This window comes from Neopelma chrysocephalum, unplaced genomic scaffold, assembly GCF_003984885.1.
Source record: "Neopelma chrysocephalum unplaced genomic scaffold, ASM398488v2 Primary Assembly neopelma1_44, whole genome shotgun sequence".
NCBI lineage: Eukaryota > Metazoa > Chordata > Aves > Passeriformes > Pipridae > Neopelma > Neopelma chrysocephalum.
Genome location: NW_020897703.1, coordinates 7,772,049 through 7,787,521, shown reverse-complemented (window position 1 = coordinate 7,787,521; position 15,473 = coordinate 7,772,049). Strand labels below are relative to the sequence as shown.

General features: G+C 45.4%; 1 protein-coding gene across 3 annotated transcripts in view; it reads right to left on the bottom strand.

Annotated features, from left to right (window-relative positions):
* Positions 1-13,759, bottom strand: part of PLEKHM3 (pleckstrin homology domain containing M3) — a 93,781-nt gene extending 80,022 nt beyond the window's left edge. Inside the window, exons 1-2 of one of the 3 annotated variants that reach the window (XM_027678286.1) lie at positions 13,686-13,759; positions 7,919-8,413 (exon numbers count right to left, since the gene is read on the bottom strand). The gene's annotated coding sequence lies outside the window, so the exon portion shown is untranslated. Of the gene's footprint in view, positions 1-7,918; positions 8,414-8,559; positions 8,772-13,685 lie in introns of those variants that run through there. The other 2 variants (XM_027678287.1, XM_027678288.1) reach the window with 2 other exon arrangements.
* Between the last annotated feature and the right edge of the window lie 1,714 nt (positions 13,760-15,473).

Genomic DNA, 15,473 nt, shown 5'->3' with positions numbered 1-15,473 from the left:
TATATGGAAACCTGTTTAAATAGGCACCCTATCCTGTAGCAAGCCAGAGGAAGGAGGCCAGCAGCCCCCAAGAAGGGGACACAGAATCCTGTAGCAGAAACCAATCCCCCACCCCAAATCCCCTCCTGGCTTCCTCCCATCTCTGCTTCTGTTGTGGCCAGCCATGACACAGCTGTGCTCGAAAGCAGCTGCTCACTCTCTCTCCTAACAGATCTGCAGTTCAGACTGTCCACAAAGACACTCCAAGTAAATAACTTCCAAAAGCAATTAGTAATCACATATGCAACTCTGGAAACGTCAAGCCTTTACACTGAGATCTTTCTCCCCTTAGTTCTTTGCAAGGATTCACTCTGTTAGGCTCATACTGAACCAGGACTAGGATCAGCTTCAACAAGTAAACGTAGAGTAAGATTCTGAAGGTAGAGCCAAAACCACAACCATAGGGCTGAGCAATACAGATCTGGATTTATTTCAAATGAGAACACTATGGGAACAGACTCTTTGCAAAGCTGTGCAACTGTGTCAGTTGACAGCAGCAGGAAATAAAGTCATCCTGGGCACATCTGCATCATCAGTTTAATGCAGTATGGAGCTCACTCTTGAAGCTCATTCCTGCCAGCAGCCCCCGAACAGTGTTCTGCTCCCTGGTACAACAGAGCTCCAGGAACAGGCTAAGTCCAGTGTCACATGAGACCTTCTGGAGCAGCAATCACTCCGGAAGGGCTTGTGACATGCCACTGAAGCATTCCAGTGGTAGCACATACCATGTTGCTCTGTTCTTTATTTTAAATCATTAGGAAAGGTGGAAAGCAAGGGGGAAAATTGACACTTACATTTAACAGGTTCATTTATAAATGCTGGAAACTTCAAGTGGCTGCATGCTTCTCTGGATCCTGTGAGACTGAAGCTATCCAGCAGCCAAGTATGATGATGTCAAACACTGACCTCATATCCAGTAGGATGCTGAATCACAAGGTCATGAGAAGATGACAAGCCCCTGCATCACATGGTTCACAAACTGCAGCATTCATACCTTCCAAAGTAGTCTGTTTGCCCTGCTCAATAAAGATGTGAAAGGCGATCTCAATGGTGGCAGGCTCATCCTTCCCTATGCCACCAGAAAAGTTGTGCCAGTAATTCCCACTAGCGCTGGGATTCTGCAATTACATATCCACCATAAACACAATTTGGTATTTTCTGACAGAGGCATTCAATAAAAATTTAATTCAGATGTCTGCATGGATTTGGTGCCAAGTGAAAGCAAACTTTGACATGGCAGGGTCCATCAGAATCCCCTCCAGGAGGGAAAGCAGTGAAAACCACTTCCTTCATATGAAAGGGGAAAAAAGGCAAACATTGGGATAAGTTAAACTCCTTTTAAGTTACCATAAAATGTATTGTCTTATGTATTGTTTCTTGAAACACCTGAGATTACCCAAAGACATTCAGTCTAAGGCAGTGAATATGAGAGGAAGAGAGAAGCTATTGAAGACCGCCGAAGCTATAGGGAACTATAAGGACAGATTTGTGCTCATCCAGCCCCTGAAAAAAGGGTGAATGAACATGCCACATTGTACTCAGAATAAACTGCTGGACACGGACTGCAGCAGCTGAAAAACAGCTTTTCTTTATGTCTGCCTAGGACTGATGCAGTTTTCATCCATGAACATGCAGCAGTCAGATAACTGATGTGTATTTACGAGATGAGTAAAGTCATTACTATCACAAGCTTATAGTGGCCCCATTACTCACATGGCAGAGGTAAAAATCAAGGATTACTGGTCATGGCACATGAGGCACTGAAGTTCAGTTTAGTCAAGATTACCTTCCTTAGAGAAGCCACATGGACCTAACCTAGGTGACAGCAAAGACTGACAGCAAAGAAAAATCAGGGATGACAAATGCCAAGGAACATACACTGGAAGAGATCATTTAACTTCCTTGTGTTTTTCTGGATCCTCATGGGCCAAGGAAAACATCCATGCATTGCATGGCAAAATATAAAAAGCACAGAAAACGCCAGGGTAGAAAGTAATCTTGTAAGTGATATGTACCACCACAACAGGCACCCACTGTGCACTCCCAGCTTATGCATCATGTACAAGACTGTTCATTCAAGCTCAGGCAGGAGGGAAAGCTAGAATCAGCATGTGCTTAGGAACCAGTGACTGAAGAGGTCCATTTAGCTCACCAATCCATCCAAAAAGTAAATTTAAAAGAAACACCTTTCAGTTTGGTTTTCTAAGGGAACAGTTTGTGCAACCACCCTGCAATCAGCCAGTTATTCTCCTTCTCTCTCTTTCTTTTAAACTGCACAATAACTTCAACTAGATGTGACAAAGCAGTAGTGTCCTTAAAGATGCAGTTCTTAAACCACTGTTCAACACTGGACAGGAAACAAGTCCAAAGTTACCCTGCTGCTAACGGAGAAGCAGGCAAAACTCAGTCCCTTATCCTTTCTAGGAGCCCAGTTCCACCACATGGGTCTCTCTAAATTAGCCATGGCACAAGTGACTAATGAGAGATGGATCTGAAAACACTGGGAAGCAAAAGGGGAAAGCAGGAAGAAAGAATAGGAGGCATCACCCAACTTGATAAGCAATCTTGTTGGTTTTGGTACTCAGAGGACTTCCTCTTCAGTACACAGGTAAGAGAGATGTACAACACAACAGATAAATAGGGACTTCCCTTTTTCTCTTGTATTTGGAAAGAAAATCAGAAAGCAACAATCAATGATGTTCACAAGCAAAGTGTTCTGGAGGAAATGCATAAATGACAGGAGCTCTCAGCAAGCAAACATAACACAGGTTATATTAAAAGTTCCCCAAGTCTCATTGATTCTTAATGACTCTTGGGCTCAAATTCCTGGCAAAGATTTGGGTTTCTGAGAATTTTAGCTCAAGAGCTCAAGAGGAGTTTTACAAGTTACCTGTAATCAAATAGAGAGTAAGGTTGCCTCAGCCACTACAGAGCTTGCCCTATCCCCTTCTCAACACCCTGGAAACCTGCTGTGGGAACCAGCTCTGCTTATCTCATGCTGCATTACAACTGTGGGCTGAAATGGGCTCCAATGCCAACAAGGAAAACAGAAGGAGAAATTCAATTGGGTATCAACTGGATGGCAGAGCAAATTCAAGCAGCTTCAGGGACATTTATTTCTGTTACGTCACAGACCTGGGCCACTACAGTCCAGTTTATGGGCTGTGACAAACCTGGTCTGAAGAACAGGTCATCTGAAGAAAAGATGGATGCACAGATTTATTTGAATACAACCCATTGGGGCTGGAGCAGATAGTACCTAATGAGCTTTTCTGCCTGTCAGTCTCAGCAACCTCAGACAGTGACATGAATGTCTTCCAGTGGCACCTTGAAAAATTACAGCTTATTAGTTTTGCCACTACAAGGATTTCTGACTTGCTCTGTAAGTCACATCAGCCAAGTACTGTCCAGAATCTAAAGAGCACGCACTTAGGTCAATGACAGTCCTTAAAAACCAGGCTCTGCTGTGCAGAATCCCTGAAAAAAAAAACCCTATGAAGCTGAAGACTTAGGTGCTACCTCCTAGTTAGGAAGTTGAGCTGTATTTGTCACACAGGTAGACCTGAGTGGGCAGAGGAGAGAACGAGGATGCACAGAGGGCTGACTGTGACACACACAGGCTTTACCATTGCCTGTGCAGTTCTACACATCGCTGGCACACTGCTTGCACAAAGAGCTGAAGAGCTGTCAGGGGCAGGTACTGCAGAGTGCCCACTTTTCAGCACCCCCCTGCTGTAACTGGATGACAGATGATGCTTTCTCTATTTACAGTATAGCAAAGCTTACCCTGCAACACCCAGATGTAATCAAAGAACAGTCCTGTTCACTTACACACTAAGTGCTTATAAATCCCAGGCAATACAGTGGCCAGTTCTCTGAGCACCAACTGAAAACTGCACTCCTGTTTGCCTCTCATACTCATCTTGGAGCTATCACATTCTCTCGTATCCTGGCTGTATTTTTTTCCCCTCAGCACAAGGCAAGCCTTCTCCCCAAGTGATTCCAAAACCCCAGGTGACCTATTGCTGTGTACATCAAGTGAGCAACAGAGCACACAAGCTTGCTGGATTCATCATTAAATGGCTCGATTAATCTACAGTGCATTGCAAGAAACTTTTCATATAGAGGAGATGACAGTTTCAAAGAGGTTGCCATATGATAGTCACTGGTTGGTTCGACATGACCTGGATGATTGTCCTGAGATCACACATTTAAAGCTCCTCTTCAAATGCCTCTTCCCCCAACAGACAAACCAAAATTATTTGCTTAAAATTTTCAGAATATCCCAGCTTTAAAGTGTCTCACAAAAATATATTTTGACTCACATTCCTGCACAAGCCCACCAACAATATTTAGGAAAGGCTCACAAAAACTGCAGTAGGAGACTTTCTGGTCAGGAATGCTTGACTATAGGGCCAGGCTCTAGAGAGGGTAACTGTGAACTTAAGCATAACCATTTCTATGTTGCAAACCCCCCCGTTTGCCACAGTCTCCTTGCCCTCAAGGATGAAATCGACTGCCAACTTTTATCAGTGAAGAAGAGCTCCCATATCCTGTTTGCTAGACCCAGGGAGAGGCAAAGAGCAGGAAGAGCTGCAATTAACTTGGTGCCTAATTACAGTCAAGCTAAAAGACAGCAGTGATCTCTCTTCTACACTACAGAAAACAAAATAAAAATAAACAACTGAGAATCGATGAACTGAAGAAAGAGGTGAAACCAGGGAGGAAGAAGAATGCCATATTCTGCGAGGGGAAGCAGACCCTTAGTGAGGATACATGAGTCTCACTCTGTGAAGCACAGATTTTCCCCAGCTGCTGATCTGACCCAGTGCCTTTAACAAGGAAGCATCCTCCTCGTGTGGGTAACTAACATATCACAGCTACAGAACAGCTCATCCAGTGATGAGTACACAGCAATGAATAATAAACAGTACTTAGAATATACATGAATTTTAACTGCACTTTGGAAGCAGTGATTAAAACACAAGAAACAGTAGGCTGAAAAGCACACAACAGCTGCACTGGAACAAGGTGAGTCTGGAGGATGAGAAGGACACAGTTGAGGAGGAAGATGGACCACAAGAAGCTTTTCTTTTCCAGAAACTGAGGGCTATACAGCTCTCCAGAGATCTTTATCGCTGACTCCTTTGCCTTGAAGCCATCTGACACACATCCCTCCTGGCTGGGGAGCAGCCCCAAGTAATGAAGGGCTGTATCACTTCCTGTGGCTGAGTAACTATTTGAAATCTCAGCAGTTGGATTCCAGAAAGGATGAAGGACCTTTAGCAAGGAAAGGAACAGAAAGCCAAGCAGACTGACCAGAGGGGTGTTAGCTGATGGTGACACACAGCCCAGGCTGCAGGCCAGCCAAACCCATCAGCATGTGGGCACCTTCTTAGGTTACATCAGCCTGAAATCCAGCCGACCTCTGTGCGTGCGGCCTGCTGGCTGGCTGACCTCACAGGGAAGGGTGCCAGGTGCAGGCAAGGAGAGGTTCTTCTGAGCCCTGGCACTGTCCCTGTAGATTGTCCAGATGCAAACACCTCAAACCCACACTTAGGCACAAAATCCACATGGACAAACAGAACAAAGTAGGGCAGTGATCTGGCCTGAGACATGGATGTGTGGTCTTAAACACACTTGTAGCCTCAAGTAACAACTCAAGGGACAGTGAATGATTTCTATGATTATACTCATTTGCTTTGTGTGTACAGGTTTGTCTAAAGTATAACTTGTATTTTACATGCTGCCCTTTACTGCAAGAACAGTGCCTGTTCTCCAGGCACACAGACACCACAGAACAGCCTGTTACCTCCTGAATTCAGCACAGAGTACAGAAATTGTCAGGGAACAGGGTATCCCAGAGGGGCCACACAAACCTCCTCCACTACAAGAGGAAACATGTTGAACTAGACACCCAAGAAACAACAAACAACATGACTCATTTCTAATTGTATCTGCCACTCTATGTACCAGCTTGGCTCCTGCTAGGATGTGGGGCAACTTTGTATATGTCAGCTGAAACAAAATAATTATTTTTGTTAAAAAAAAAAAATTTCTACTTAATGACAACTGAAATTTTACAAGTATCTTCTCACTCCCCATTTTCTAGGATTATGTTGAAGGGAAAAGACAGACATAAAATGCTTGAATTGTTTTCTTTTTTTAAAGATCAGAAATTAAGACATTTTCAGTTTGTGCTTGTTGAGCTATGAACAGAAATAAAAGACACAGCTGGGAATAACAGCTTCCATTGCCCCAGAGACCAAAAGCGAGGGTAAGAAACACAGCATCTCCCAAAAGAACACAGGAGACATTTCTTCCCTGAGGTCATGGCACAGCTATAAGAAAACACACCTGACATCCAAATCTGTCCAGCACACAACTTTCTGAGTAGCCCTGACCTGCAACTGTAGCTAACTCCTCCCTCCAACTGTGGAACCCAAAGAACTCTACTGGGACAGTCCAAGCCCTTATACAGTGAGATCTGGATCTCCTGGAACTATTAGGGGTTGCATGTTGACATTAACGGAAATGCAGTGCTTAATATCAAACTCATTTCAAGCTTCAGACTAAGCCCTTCTCTTGCCTTTCAAACAGCCATAACCACAGAGGGTTTTTACATTAATGGTCAGGAAAAGAGGGGCAGGAGAAGGAAAAGAAGGAATGATCCAAATAATGCTGAAGTTCAGCAACCTACCACAGCAACCCAAACACTCAGGAACTGGCAGCCCTGCCACAATAGCTGATGCCGTGGGCTGGCTGTAACCACAGGTGCCACTACAGGGTTGTATGACAACTCAGCACACAAATGTTTGCTGTTGTCTAAGCTGAACTACATCTTCATTAGAGAAAATCTTAGCACAAGCCCAGCAGAAACCTCAAGACATCTGATGAAACTGAAATGTTAACACATGATGTGACTTCAGTCTGATAAGGTTCTGCAGGAATGATGTATCTGGTTCCTGTAGACTGATAAGAACTTTCATTCCACTATATAGTGCCCTGTTTCGCATTTTAGATTTCTGATTTTTTTTAATCCCAAATTTAATGCACTAACTTTGGATAACCAAGATTTAAAAGCGTCAAGATGAAAATTACTGTTGCTTAAAGTATATGGGCATTGGTCCCACTTAGATGCTTTCTTATTCTTACACACTGTGGCTTTTGGTAGTCACTTAGTGGGGTTATGCAGTGACAAAAATTAGATTTGTCTGTACAACCCTGTGTGATCAGGGCCAAACGTATATTTGCAGAACAGATCAGGAGCGAGTCATGGTTCCTTACACAAATGTAAACTGGAGTTTCTTCCCTTCCCTCACTTTGCAAGGCAGTGAGTCTAGCACTTCTGTGGATACTCCAGCTAGCACAGGTGCATTACCATGTAACAGAGACTCTCCTGTCAGGCCTATTTGATTCCAGAAGGTATAACTCTACTCTGTGTCTGAGTGCTTGCTCAGTAAAAGCAGCAATTTTACTGCAATGTAAGAAGACCACGGCATTATGTCATACTCTGGGCTACTACAATAGAGAGGGATGTCAGCCCCCTGTGCCTACGCATCCTGAAGTTTGACTCTACCGACGGGGAGCACCCAAATTCCCGCTGACACCGGGAGCCGGGTGGGGAAAACGAAAGCACAGGGCAGAGGGGAACGTGTCTTTCCAGACGGGCACATGACTGCAGGCGTGTTTGTGCTGTAAATGCCAGCGCGGCCGCGCCCGGGCCCTCGCACACAGCCCCGCACGCCCGGGCGGGCAGCACGGCCACAGCTGCGGGACGCCCGGCCCGGCCGCCCGCCCCGGAGGGGCTGGGGAGCCTGGCAGCCCCCTGCGGCCCCGCCCCGCCCCGCCCGCGGCCCCCGGGAGTGTCCGCATTTACCTGCTGCCCGCTCCGGGAGGGCCCCGCCGGCGCCCAGCGCGCCCCTCCTGCCGCCGCGTCCTGCCGCAAAGCCGTCCCGGCCGCCGCGGGAAACGGCTCCGCCGCAACAAGGTTCCTGCCGCCGCCGGGAGCCCCGGGAGCGCCGGCGGAGCGCGGCCTCGAGCCGGCCCTGGGAACGGCGGGGCAGCGGCTCGGCCGCCGCCTGGCCCTGCAACCCGGCGGAGGCTTACTTCCCCTAAAAATATAGTAATAGAAACACCTGCGCGTTTTCCTATACAAGCACTAGGGGTATAATTGCGCCTTTCCAAGTTTAAAGCAGCCGAGATTCTCGGGGAGCTGACACTTGACTTCGGGAGGGATGGGAAACGCAAAATACTGGCCGGATTTTAACAGTCCCAAGTGCAAGCACGCTTACCTAGGCGCAAAGGCTGCGGGGAGCAGCACGGCGTGTGGATCCATATCGCCACAGGGCAGCAAAAGGATCACTGGCAGAACCTGTTACCCAAGGAAAACAAAGAATTACAAGACAATTACAAATGGCTTATTTCATCAGTCTGTAGCATGGCACCCCACCCGGCAATACAGGTCCTGTAAAAATAACCTCATGGCAAGAAACAGCCATGTGTGTATGAGAGGTGTACCTCAAGTTTGACGTTTGGTACGTGCAGAGCAGTCCTGGGTAGCACCGTGCACGCGTTTAAACCCACGGGTGCAGTGGTGTTTTACTGGCTGCATCCCAGGGGAGTCAGTGCTGCTGTGCTGAGCAGCAGAGATGAGGTTAGTGCTGAAATGTAACTGCATGAAGATGTGGTGCTGAACTGAATCCATGAAGAGGATTCACATTCCACAGCAAAAGGCAGGTGTTAGGTCAGCTTGCATCAGTAGTTTTTCTTCTCATCCTCGAACACCAACCACTCAGTGTCTACTGCTAAATCCAACTGGCACAATTAACAAAGTTGCATTTGTACGGGTTATCTCATGTCGGTGACAGCAAGGATGAATGAGAGCCTTTGGAACAAAAAAATACCAGTTCATCTGATTGAAAATTAATTCATCTTGGCCTTTACAAATAATATATTAGTAGACGACTACACATTTCAAGTCCTGCTCCTAAAGATGAATGGCTTCTTCACTGGGTAAAAGACAAGGATTGATCTTTTTATTCCAATTCAACTGTATGCACTGAGATCCCACAAAGTACAAGGCAGTATCATTACCATCCAGCCTTCTCTCAAATGCTATTGAGACATTTATCTCAGAGGCTCCTCAGAAGGAAAAAGGCTCTCTAGGCCTCTTGGGTCTGATGATGTTTGAGAACTTTGTTCTCTCTGCCAGATACGAACTAAAAGTTTCCATTCCAGTCTAACAAAATCGTGCAGAAGGTGTGCTGGTCCATCACCTGTGGGGACACAAATGTCAGAGGAGGAGAGCAGGCAGGAAGTGTGTGCTGTATAGAAATCCATCCTTCCCTTGGTTCTGATTTCACTGTTGTGTTGAAGAGAAAGTGCCTCTGTTTAACATTACACTCAGAGAGTTTTCTGGGAAGCGACCCATATATCATTTTCCACCTGTAGTGAAAAAGTAATTTCATGCTACAGAAAAGCATAGATGTCATTGGTTTTTAGGGGAGGACAGCAGAGAAGCCTTCTTCAAGATCACTCACTCTTCTGCTAAAAACAGATTCCCAGGGTCACTTGACAGCCATAAATCTGGAAGGACAGCAACCATGTATGCTGGACCCAGAACAATCCCAGTTGTCTTGGCAGCCAAGTCAAACCCCAGACTCTCAGTGCAGTCAGGCACTATTCCTGACCCCTGTCTTTCCTACAGCCCTAGTATGTCCCACCGGCCTCCTTGGGACCCCATTTGCCAATCACATCCAGGCATTACAATGGTGTCCACTGTGCAACTCCCCCTGCCCCACAACTCCCAGGTCTGTAGGGAACACTGTGTTCCCCCAAGAAAGGAGGGGAACACACAGAGAAAATGGTTGATACTGGTCTCTTAATTTTGTCCTTCTCAGCCCCCTAAAGAGCACTTTTGCCAGCTCTAGATATTCCTGTTCCTGTTATTAAGTGCTGGAAATCCTTTGCAAAGGTATTGGGATGGGTAACACTTTACATTTCCTAGGCAAAATGCAACTAACATGCATCTTTCTTACAATGGCTGCTGGAGAACAGTTTGGGTTCAAGTTTTTAATTTTCCATTCTGTCTGAGAAGCGCTTTACAAACAATTGCCACCATTTTATTGACAAGAGGAGAAGATTCCATCCCCTTTCTAAATCATATTTATATATCTGTGATCCACCATATATCCCTCTAACACAGCCTAAAACAACTGAATCTAAGAACAGGTAACTACATTTCCTCCTTCTAATCTGGTAGAGATTTCTCTTCCTGCAGTCTATGTGCCAATAAAAAAAAAAACAATGACCAACATTATCCTTCAAAGTTATCTAACACTCTCTAATTCTGAAGAAATTTCACTTTGAAATTTTTTTGTTGTTATTTATATCTATATATCTATAAATATATATAGACATCTTTAGGAATGCAAGTTCCAGATATTGCAATTTTCATTGCTTAAGTATATCTCTGTCCTACAGAAATCATGAGCTGTTTCCAGCAAGATATACTGGTTAAAGACATGGTGGTGGCTATCTATCAGAATCTTCCATACAGCTTGACTTCCAGCTTTGTCCTCCTTGTTCACAAACCATCAGCACCTGACCCAACACTGAACAGCGTGCCCAGAGCCAGTTGTACGAGTGAACAAACTGTGCCCTATTTGTCCATATGACGAAGACGTAAAGGAACTCATCTTCCTGCTACTTGGAATGTCTCAAGTGTCAGCTTTTCACTAATTTTTAGATCATGGTTCTGCAAGTCTAGACAGTTAACACCGAAAGAGGGAGAAAATTACTCTCTGCTTACACTAGAAACTTATCTGCTTTCCTTGCAGGAGGGTTTGCAGGACCAAGAGCTCTTCAGATCTGAACCATCTTCCATAAGTACTGCAGAATTATCTTCCGAAGACCAGATCATTGTACCACGTATTTCTGAGCTTGTTAATAAGAACCCAACCATCTTTCTCAAACTGGGAAACTTTTAAGAACCTTTGGGCACATCCTTTGCTGGCATAATGTGAAAGGAGCAATGCCCATTTATTGTGGCCGTAACAAACTTGCCAGCTCATACCAGCTGAGCATTAAACCCACTGTCTTGCCACCGCTGCCTCTGAAGAAGTGGCCTTTTTTCACACGTTTTAATTACTGACTTCCTACATAGAAGCTATTACCTCGCAGAAAGGCCATTAACTGGCACGTTCAACACAAGATGAAACCTTTCTGATAATTGTTCCTTGAGTTCACATTTGTGAAAATAAATATCATCAGATGATTAAATTAAACACTGCAGCCAGCCCAGCTATACACTATTTTCACTTATGATGCAGAAGGGGAGATCAAAGAGAAAGGCCTAGGTAGAGTTATCCCAATTCCTCCAAGTTTGGTTGATAGCTAGCTATTGAACATGCTAATTAGATTCCTGCTTGAGGTGTGCAGCAGAAAATTAACCCTTCCAAAATTGGGTGGTGTGGCCATTTTCATGGTCTGTAGTCATCTGGATGCAGAGGGATAACTGTCTCATCTCCTCTGTATAATAAAGCAGCACACAGTCTGATTCCGATTATGGACTTGGGCCTCCATCCCCTTTGGTATCTTGTGTGGGCGCGAGGAGAGCTGTGCCTGGGGAACACGAGGAAAGGCTGGAGGCATTCCAGTCCTGCGGGGTTTCTGCCTCCAGCTCTTCCCTTCCCTTTTGGTGAGCAGACATGCCCGTCTCTGCGCTCCTGCAGCGAGGAGCAACACGACTCTCTTAAGCGCCCTGGCACGGGCACTCTTTAAATAGGCAGATTGTTTCCGAGATGGAGTTTCGCCCAGCACTTCCCCGCTTTGCTTCCTTGGGCCGTGGAGGGCAGGAGAGGCGAGCGAAGCAGTGGGCAGCGTAGTCTGTTCCCACTGCGAGCCCGCTGTCCTCCCGTGAGCGCACACACCCACACAACCAGAAAGCTCTGCTATTCTTCTGCTAATGGGATTGGCACCGCTTAAAGCAGTCTGCGAGGGTATTGTCTGCAACCACAGCAAGAGAAACATTATTCAAAGGCTATTCAGGCCCCAAAAGAAGCGGCAGAGCAGAGTAATTATGGGAGACTCTCCATTAACGAGGGCATCTTTGCTCTTTGTCTGTGTTGGTTTAATAAGGGCCACTAATGGGGCCGGGGGAGGGGCGCACTAATGCTTCTAAACAAACCTCCTTCCCTTCCCCACCCCCGCACTGTGAGGAGAGCTGCCTTTATGGGCACTGACAGCCGGGCTGGGAGTTACCATATTGCAGAGTGACCTTCGGGAAAACTTAGTGTGAACCCAGCCGCTTTCAGCCCCATCCCCACCGAGCCGCTGGGAGCATCGTTTGGGTAGCTGTTCTCTTTATAGCCTTTCCATATTTCCCGGTGCTTGCCAGACCGTTTTGTACACCCCCCGCCCGACCTCTCTCATGTCATCTTGTGACCCTTCATGGCTGGACACGACGGCACTGAGTGGCAGTAATGAGGGACGACAGTGCAGATTAAGTTCTCGCAGAAAAACCTGGGGCTGCTGTCCATTATCCAGCAGCTATGACTGGGAGATGCTGCTGGGAAGGCAGGACTGGAGCCACCTCCCCTTCCCACACTCCTGGAGAAGGCAGGCTGGCATGTCTCCTACCTTCTGGCTGTGGGCACTTTTCTGGTGATGAAGAGATGGACTGAGGCAAAAGTGAGCATGAACCTCTATCCCGAGATTCCTCAGAGCCACTTTCAGAAGAATGCAGCTAAAATTCTTCTGGGGACTCCTAGACTGTCCCCATCTTCAACCACCAGTTGTAAGGGGCCAGTTTTTGAGTTTGCAATATTACAGGGTCGGTTGCATGCTGGTCACTTAAACAGGGAAATGGGGACAAGAGGTCTCAGGAGATCTCTGCAAAAGGCAGCATTCAAACAATGACCTGTAATAGTACACACAGATTTGAATAATGAACCATATAGCCTTTTCCAAGGTGTTGTGGATAGAAGGCTGAGAACTGCTAGACTCACTTTTAGCCAGTGAGGAATCTAAGGAACAATCAAAGGAAATTATTCCCCCAAATTTGGGCAGATCTTTTGCTGAAGCCAAGCCCTGGGTACTGTGCTATTCTACAAATGATGCACTCCTAACAGATGTTTGTACCATACAACCAGTCCATGCACTGCAGAGCAAAGCAGTGCCTGTGTACCTGGATATGTGTAGGGCAGCAGTCTCAGGAACCTCACTGATGAGCCTCTTTTGATTTTATTCCACTGAGGTATGGAACGACAAAAATCTCTTACAAGCACCCAAGCAATCCTCTCCACTGAGGCAATGTCCTAGTGCTAAAGGAGAGGAAGGAAGAAAGACATGTGGAAACTCCTCACTGCTTAAACCACAAGACTCTGGTTTGAAGAAACAGACTCCACACAGGACTTCACCCTTGCTTCCTCACAGCTTGATAGTTTTTAAATTTTCCCGATTTTGGCCTTTTCCTTTCAACATTTCACCAGTAACTGCATCTCTTGTAACAAAAGCAACTTTTCATAGGTGCTCCTCTGACTCATCTCTATAGGATCAAAACATCTCAGAACAATCTTGCAAGTCAAACAAAGAGCAATCACCCTTTACACACAGAGAGTTGTCACAGTGAAATTAAATAATACCTGAGGTCATTCTTGCCATGGCAGAACTAGGAAGTGAATAGAGTTCTATCTCCAGAGTCTTATGGTAGTGTACCAAGATCAGTGGTATTTCTTCTCCCTCTTTTGAAATGCCTGGAGGATTACACTCCTGTAACAGAAAATCCGTCCTATTTTCAGTATTTCATTCTTAATGTTAATCAGTTTTTGCTCATTTTCTTTTTTTCTTTTTAGAAGAATAATCATTAAACATACATAAAGCAAAGGATTACTAGGAGCACATGACCTGGCCTCTGATTGGTGTGGGTTTTGCTTTATAAGTGTTTTTAAAAGTCCTCCTTCTTTGCCACCAGCAGATAATACTGTCAGCTTTGTTGCAGATGAAGACAATATTTGAACAAAAACAAAACAGCAACTCAGAAAGGAGAACTGAGGTCTCACTGATACCCAAATCAAGGGCAAATGAATGGAAAGATGAAAAAAAAAGTTGGCTCATAACTTAGAAGAAATGGGTACCACAGAAAAAGTCATTGCAGCATGTAAAGGAGGGACGGCCATGGCAGACAGATTTGTCATGAGAAAGGACAGTTTTGAGACCTGGCATGAAGGAAAGCTCAGTGAGCAGCTTGTGCATGGCAGGCTGAAATGAGATGGTCCTGTAGAAGGGAGGAGACTTTGCAGTCTCCTGTCTCCCAGTGACAGAGATAGGATGGGCAATGAGAGGGTGGTGGATCTATTTCTTGGAACTTCAGCCAGAACAGTACAGCTGAAGACGAGGCATCAAGTACGAAAGAGATGGAAAGAGAGCAAGTAAGGTCTTGGAAGCAAAGCTTCAGTCTAAGAGCCATCACCTTGCCTGCAAGTCTTCGTCTGACCTATTCTCCTCCAGGTATAGTTCCTGCAGTGAGCAGGGAATGACTACAATAGACCTCATCAAGCCAGTTCTATTTAGATTTGCTCTTTAACACCTATAGTTTAATATAAGGATATTTCTTCCCTAGTTTTCCTTTTTTTAAATTATTATTAATTCTGCTAGCATTTGAGGCCAACAGGCAATGACTGCAAGCAGATTCCTTCCAGGTTGCTCTATTTCACTCTACTGCCATTAACCTGTCATGCTTTAAATAACTATCTAACTGGAATCTGATCTGAATCCCACTAAAACAATGAAAAGGCCTGCATTGGCTGTGCAGTTTTGGATTGTGCCCTGAATTTTGTTTGAACTCATTTAATGTGGATTTGAGCCATTTATTATACTGCAGCTGTACCTTGAAACCCAGGGGAAATCGAACAGAAAGAGGAGTAAAATATGCATTTCCAGAAAATCTTTTATGTGTGTTTGCAAGCAGAAGACATATTGAAATATGGACAGGAAGCAGCTATTAATCTCTGCAAGTACATCCTGGTTTAGTTCAATGCAACTTCCCTGCTTTGTCTTTGTATCCTTTGAGCTTTTCTTTCTCTACAAAGCAGGCCTTGCTTTGCCAGCTCAGCAAAAACCTGTCCCTCTAATGCCCTCAACTGGTTCTTCCTGCTCCTGCCCTCTCCTTTTCGTTCCTGCAGGCCATCGTCCTGGCCAGCAGCAGTAGTACAGAGAGGTACTCACTCACTTAGCAGCAAGGCAGACCAAGGCCCCCCAAGAACAGCAGGGACAGTAGCGATTATGTGATATTTTTGCCTGTCCAAGCAGCTGCATTTGGAAAGGTTTAAAGGCAGGAATGCCAGATTAGGATGGTGACTTTCTGCCTTTACTCCTCAAGTATGCCATGGGCTTCCTGTGTGAGTTTAAGCAAGCTGCTTTTGTCTCCACAT